Source organism: Doryrhamphus excisus, chromosome 16 (genome assembly GCF_030265055.1).
Source record: "Doryrhamphus excisus isolate RoL2022-K1 chromosome 16, RoL_Dexc_1.0, whole genome shotgun sequence".
Taxonomy (NCBI): Eukaryota; Metazoa; Chordata; class Actinopteri; order Syngnathiformes; family Syngnathidae; genus Doryrhamphus; species Doryrhamphus excisus.
The window spans coordinates 10,672,589-10,679,493 of record NC_080481.1 but is presented as its reverse complement, the minus strand read 5'-3'; positions in this window follow the sequence as shown (position 1 = coordinate 10,679,493).

Genomic DNA, 6,905 nt, shown 5'->3' with positions numbered 1-6,905 from the left:
TTCATTCATTCATTCATTTTCTACCGCTTATAAACTTAACTTATTTTTTTCTGCTTCACAAACAAACTGTGCACCAAGTCTGGCCATGACAGCTGTGATTAAAAAAAAAGCGCAGAATAACGAAATATGTCCGGAGGTGCTTGCACCTGGCACTCACTGAGGGTAGTGGAGTCCAAAACGCTTGGAGCACTATCAGAGTTGCTGAACTGTGCAATTAGGCCTTCTCCCCGTTGGAAGCCTTGGGCTAGCAGTCACTAATGAGCTAGCAATGCGTATGCGTGCACTGTACAAATCATGCATATGCATCACAGGCTTCTGGGGGTCTCTTCGCAGACCGGCAGATTTTAAAAATACGACTAAATCTACTGCCACGATCGCTGTTTGGCACCTGAAAGACCCTCCTCAACACCACTGGGGAGGTCATTGACATTCTAACAAGTAGTAGTTCCTGGGAGGATAATTACAGCACACTTTTACATGCTGCACATCATGAACGCGAGACGACAAAGTGCTCTGAAAGCTTTTTCCCCCCCTCTCCTCGTTAACGTTAAAGGATGCAAATGTCAGTTAACTATTTTCAATCATCCTTGTAAAACATTAAAAGCATTCAAGGGTGCTGCACTTTATCTGAAGTGTCTCGCTCACTGAGTGAATCTATTGTGGCATTAAATACATTTTATTCACACATATATGGAATACTGCAGTGGACTGATGAATCAATGAATGAATGGAGTAAAATTCCCACATGCAGACTCATTCCAACATCTTGTAGAAAGTCATTCCACGAGGGCGGACGTTTGAGCTGCTTATGTAGGCGTAACGGCAACAGAAGGGTGAGGGAGCAGTAATTGAGTTATCCGACAGAAGTATGAACAAATACAATTAAATATGAATGACTTCATATTTCAATATAGATAGAAAGACAACATACAATCCGAGTTATCACAGCTATTCAAACTCTGAAGGTCAAAACAGAAATTCAAGGAGAATCAAATCCCCTTCCCTTATCCGCCCGACCCTTCCTGATGACATTTCACCTCACCAGTGAGACAAATTGCACGCCATGAGCTGAAGCCTCCAAAAGAACATGACTAACTTCCATTTTCCTGTACTGCTATACCATGTGACATGTGAGAACGTGTGTGTTTGACCAAAAGCAATGCGTTGTGACATTTCTGAAGGCACGTAAAACCTTGCCACTGTCTCACATGCGCTGTCTGTTTGGATTACAGAGTAGACGGGCGAAGCACTTAGAAGGCGCAAAAAAAAAAACCCCAAACAAACAAAAAAAAACAGATAAATGAAAACCACATAGTTGCAGCTTACAAACCAATATTGTGGTTTATGTCTATGAGACAGTGATTTCTTACGACTTTACCTAGCCAGTTAATAAAAGGTATTATAGTTTATACTTTATTCATAATCTAATTCCTACCTTCTCAGAATAGAGGTACAAGATGTTCATTTTTTGTTCGCATTTTACAGTAGAAAACAAAAACATGTCGGATTAAAGGGGACCTATTATGCTTTTCTGACACACAAATGTAGTTAGAATATATAAATGTATAATTCGTGTGTTAAACGATGCCAAAGTTTCAGATAATGAGGTTTGCACATTTGGAAGTGATCCCTGAAAGAAGTTCGGGATGGCTCAAAACGCTCTGTTTCAAAAGGCATGGTAAAACTGCCCCTTTGTGATGTCACAGAGAGACGGACTTACTTATATTGTTCATAGTTAGGAAGCACTTTGGCGCAGTGGGCAAGCCCGGAGGCGGGTCATTTTGGCAGAAAGCACATATCAAAGGAAATCCATCTGGAATAGGTGCAGATTCTGGAAGATCTAGACTGTTTTCTGTGTGTGTTATTGTGTGTAGCTGCTCTTTAGGAGTCAGCAATGCAGTGGACACTCACTTGGTTTGGCTGCAGGACGCTCCATCACAGCTCAATAGCAAGCGGCGACCCAAATTGAAAGGGACTGTTTTATCACACGCTTCTCCAGCAGATATCAATAAGGGACATCGGATCTCTGCTATAAAGGACTATGGACCCTGGGATGAGGAGGTGTTCAGTTGCACTGCGAATAGGCTTTTTTTAAAATTGAGAAATTGAGTAGGGCTGCAAAATAACCCACCATGGGGCCAATAATATGGTGAGAAACACGAGTACAAAGGTAGCGTTATCATGCTAACGTCTGTTTTGTTGGAGGTTTGTGTGTGTTTTTGACCCAGTTAGTATTCTTTTAAATTACATTTTGATCCCAAAGTTTTTCCGGTGATTACAGCATTTTTTCATGTGCATTACATTTGTTTTATGGTGTTCGTATTTTTTTTTGGTTTTGAATCATTTCTGAGTCAGAACGTCGGGCTTCCATACTGTGTCCTAATGCAAATGAGGTAAATGACGCAAAAAGCAGCCTGAAGCGACGCGACCAGTGTCATTACACAGTAGAAGCTTTTAATGTTATCAGACAGCTGGAGATGCTCCAATATAGACTCATAGCACATCCAGCGCCTCTGGGGCCGACTCGGCTATTCACGCTTGGATTAAATACGCCAGTATGATACCATACCGGGGGGCAAAACACCTTTCAGTACAATAATCAGAGGTTGAGGGTCAAACAACAGAGTGACAAAATGTTTAGAAAGAAAAAACACTATATGTTATTATTCTTCTTCTTATTATTCTTTAAGATAAAACAGGTCAAAAAAGTACACTTACTCCATTCTTTGTGAACAGAGGCAAGTTAGACAAGGTGAGGACAGCAGACCTCCCGCCTTCAGACAGGACCATCACCAACCGTCCACGCAGCGCTGACCTAATTTGAAGCATTATATCTTATCTGGTCACATTCCCGTCGGAAGCCTGTCTGCTCTTTTATACCGCCTGCAGCTGTTTGGGATGACAGGTGGCAGGAGCATCACCAGTCAGGTGGCATATGCAGCAATGGTAGTCTGACTTCTTTCTATAATGAATCCGGTTTTCTACTTCCAGTACAGAGTGGAAAGTGGAAATTTCTTTATTATGCACACTACTCACGCGGTAATCTTATATTGATAAGTTGGTGCTGGTAATATTAAACTAGCTTTTTAAAAAAGTCTTCCAAGGTGACCCATTCATCTATTTTATGGTATTATATATATATTTTATGTCAACGCAACATAACATTCCTGGATCAAACTTAATAAGAACCAGCCTGATTGCCCATTTGGAATTTTCATGAATGCACCAAAGTCCTGATGACTTGGAGAGAAGGAGATCCCATCATGATCTGGGGTGCTTTTTCCTTCAAACAATGGAGCTTCAGGTTGTGCAGGGGTGTCAAATGGCAGCTTGCTATGTGGAGATTTTGCCGGGGTCATTCCAAGGACTGGGTTTTTCAACAGGACAACGCAACAGTTCACAATAACCGCCACTCTTTCGATCTTTCTGCATGGTCATCGGCTCTACGCTGTCTTCGGGTACACCCTGAACTGGTCGCCAGCCAATCACAGAGCACATATAGACAAACAACCATTCACATGGACAATTTTGTGTCCTAATTAACCTAACATACAGCAAACCCACGGATGGCCAGACTCCACACAAGCAGAGAACTGATCTCCTGACTGTGTGGCTTACATGCTAACCATTCGTCCACCAAGCATATATTCTTACTTTCCGGACTCAAACACTGGGACGTAAACATGTATTCTTCCTGCTGGGTCCTTATTGACTCATCACGGGCGCCTTAAGGTCAAAAATTGTCTGTTTGCCCAATCAATGGCCACCTGACTGCTTTCTGTGTAATCAATAAGCTAATCCGCCTTAATCTTATTCTTCTTCTCGGGCCTTACATCTTCTCCTCAATTGACAATTAGCTTTATCTCAAAATGAATCAAGTATAAAAAAATAATAATCTTTGAAAAGAAAGCCATGACCAATGTCAGTAATGGTGATGGGATGACCTTCCTTGTAGTTCAATGGGGGAGGGGGACACTCCTTCTGATGGGAGCAGGAGATAAGCTAAAGCAAAGATGCACAAATAAAAGGCGAGGCAATTTAGCAGAGGCGACCTCAAGGTCAGATAAGCTAGAAGTGTCGCTTCCCCAAATGACCGTTCACCATCCAGACACGCACAATTCCCATTCTTCCCAGAAAGAGTACCAATGGCGGAAAGTCATATGTTGTGGATTCAGCACACCGTGATGGACAGCTCAGTGCCTCTTGAGATAAACTGGCTCGGACGGCGCATTACAAAGCCTCGCGGCACGTTTTTAAAAGGATGGTGAAGGACAGAAAGTGGGTTTGTGGCCAAGAATGGATGCAGCATCTTGCCTACACAATATTTGAGGGTACCTGGAACCTGGTACCTGGTGACTAGCTCTATGTCTATTGTACTTGTAGATATATTTCCACCAAGCAGGAATAGAAAAACAGTCATTCCAGGCATCCATCCCGTGTTCGACCCCACCAGACTTGATAGAGCTACAGTTGGGATTCGCCAGCCATCTTTTCCTATTTGCAGCTTGTAGCCGAGCTTCACTCAATTACCCTGCGGCTTTTTTTTTCCTGACCTTGCACACGATAGCCGCTGCACGCCTCTTTTTTTTTTTTTCCTATTGCGAGTACTTTGTTTACTTTGTCACAGTTTGGGCTAGTTAATGCTTTTGGTGACATGACCACTTACATTTTTATATTATCACCATATGGGATACAGTACAGTATGTGTGTGCTTTACTTGTTGATAGCACACACACAAAAACGATGAACAACTCCATATCGACCTCCTTCCTGTTATGAAACCCTGATAAGGTGTTTAGTGAATGTTTTTTAGTTTTATTGAGAATGAGACTCGCCAGGGTTTTGTGTATAAAAATGAAACTCATCTATTGTGCAACCTCTAGTACCCATGGATGTGTACAATTCAGAATTTGACAAAAAAATTGCTAGAAAATAGCTCTTGTGTATGTGCTTTGTTGATAGCACACACACAAAAACAATGAACAACTCCATATCGGCCTCCTTCCTCTTATAAAACCCTGATAAGGTGTTTAGTGAATTTTTTTTTTGTTTTATTGGGAATGAGACTCACCAGGATTTTGTGTATAAAAATGAAACTCATCTAATATGCAACCTCTAATACCCATGGATGTGAACAATTCAGAATTTGACCAAAAATCTGCTGCAAAATAGCTCTACAGCTACGGTAGTAATTGCATATACTCATAACTCCATAAATGTGCACTTCCATAAAATGTTAAAGGCTGGGTTGACTGGTCTCTCTCTCTCCTCTCATCATCACTCGCCCATGACACTGAGACAACAAGCCGAGTTGACGTTTGCGCATAGTGCGCACGCCACAACCCTGACTCCGACCCCGACGGAGATGTGGCTTATTTTGTCATTGCATGACTGCAGAAACAACATACATAATTATGGTAGTAAATAATGAATTACGCATCCATTTCATGCAGGTGTTATGATGGTCAAGTAAGACAAATGTTAATGTTCATAATGTACATAATGACCCTGCTAGTGATGCTCCTATAGCATCACTACCCTGAAAGGCATCATATTCCTCGAGGAGGAAGCCACGGAGCATCCAGCATTGGTTAACACATACAAACATCACTGTCCTTGTTACAGCAATTGTGTTCCATGAAGGTCAAACGCACTGGCGGAGATTCATGAAAGTAATACATAACTTGACTTTATCTGCAGCGCTTCCAAGATTCTCGTGCGTTGGTGTCATTGTGACTGGAAAATCAGCCAGGCGCTGTGATGCATTCGCCTGATGAGGCTCGGGTGCGGCTCACCATGAGCAGATGTTGCGACAAACAATAGAAAATGAGTGTTGCGTCATTCCACTGCCTGTGAAATAAACACTTGCTACTTTCAATACTGTCGCTATACTACGGTATCATTAATGTGTATGTGTGTATACAATAATGCCACAGTGTTTGCCTTATTTAGGTCAACGTACTCGGAAAAAACAGCCCAGGATGAGCTTTCTTCGCAGCACCTCACATTTTTCCTGTGTAAATAGCTTGAGGCTACAGCCACACTCATCATCATAAGTGACACTGTCACCATGAGCAGTGACACTCATTGCTGCATAATGAGGGACCGAGAAGCCATATTTTACACGTCAGCGATCTCCGTGTCATTCGGGGAGTATTCTGTTGTGACACTCAGCACTTCTGCAATGGCACCTGAAGGCCACAGAATCACCACTCGTGTGACACGACTAAGTACTGTTTGGGTATCGGACTATATTTGCCATCATCACAGTCAAATCCCGGGGGATTTTGCCGCTGCTCACTTTCAGCTCTAATGGTTTGAACTATGGGAGGTCGGGTGGGGGGGGGCAGATAGAAAAAAGAAATCTAATTAAATCAGCAAAGTGCCACCAGTGGAAGAATATTACAAAAATTCAAGGAAAAACTCCACTTTGCACTACAAATTTTCCCTCTATTAAAAAATATATATATATATATAAAAATCATGCTGTTTTATGGGTGAATATGCATATTGATGCAACTTTGACACATTTGGTTAAAGTAGGCATTAATTAATTAATTCATTCATTCATTTTCTATCGCTTAACCTCACGAGGATCGCGGGGGTGCTGGAGCCTATCCCAGCTGTCTTCAGGCAAGATGCGGGGTACACCCTGGACTGGTTGCCAGCCAATCACAGGGCACATATAGACAAACAACCATTCACATTCATACCTATGGACAATTTGAGTCGCCAATTAACCTAGCATGTTTTTGGAATGTGGGAGGAAACTGGAATCCCTGGAGAAAACCCACACATGCACGGGGAGAACATGCAAACTCCACACAGAGATGGCCGAGGGTGGAATTGAACCCTGGTCTCCTAGCTGTGAGGTCGAACCACTTGACTGCTGTGCCGCCCTAAAG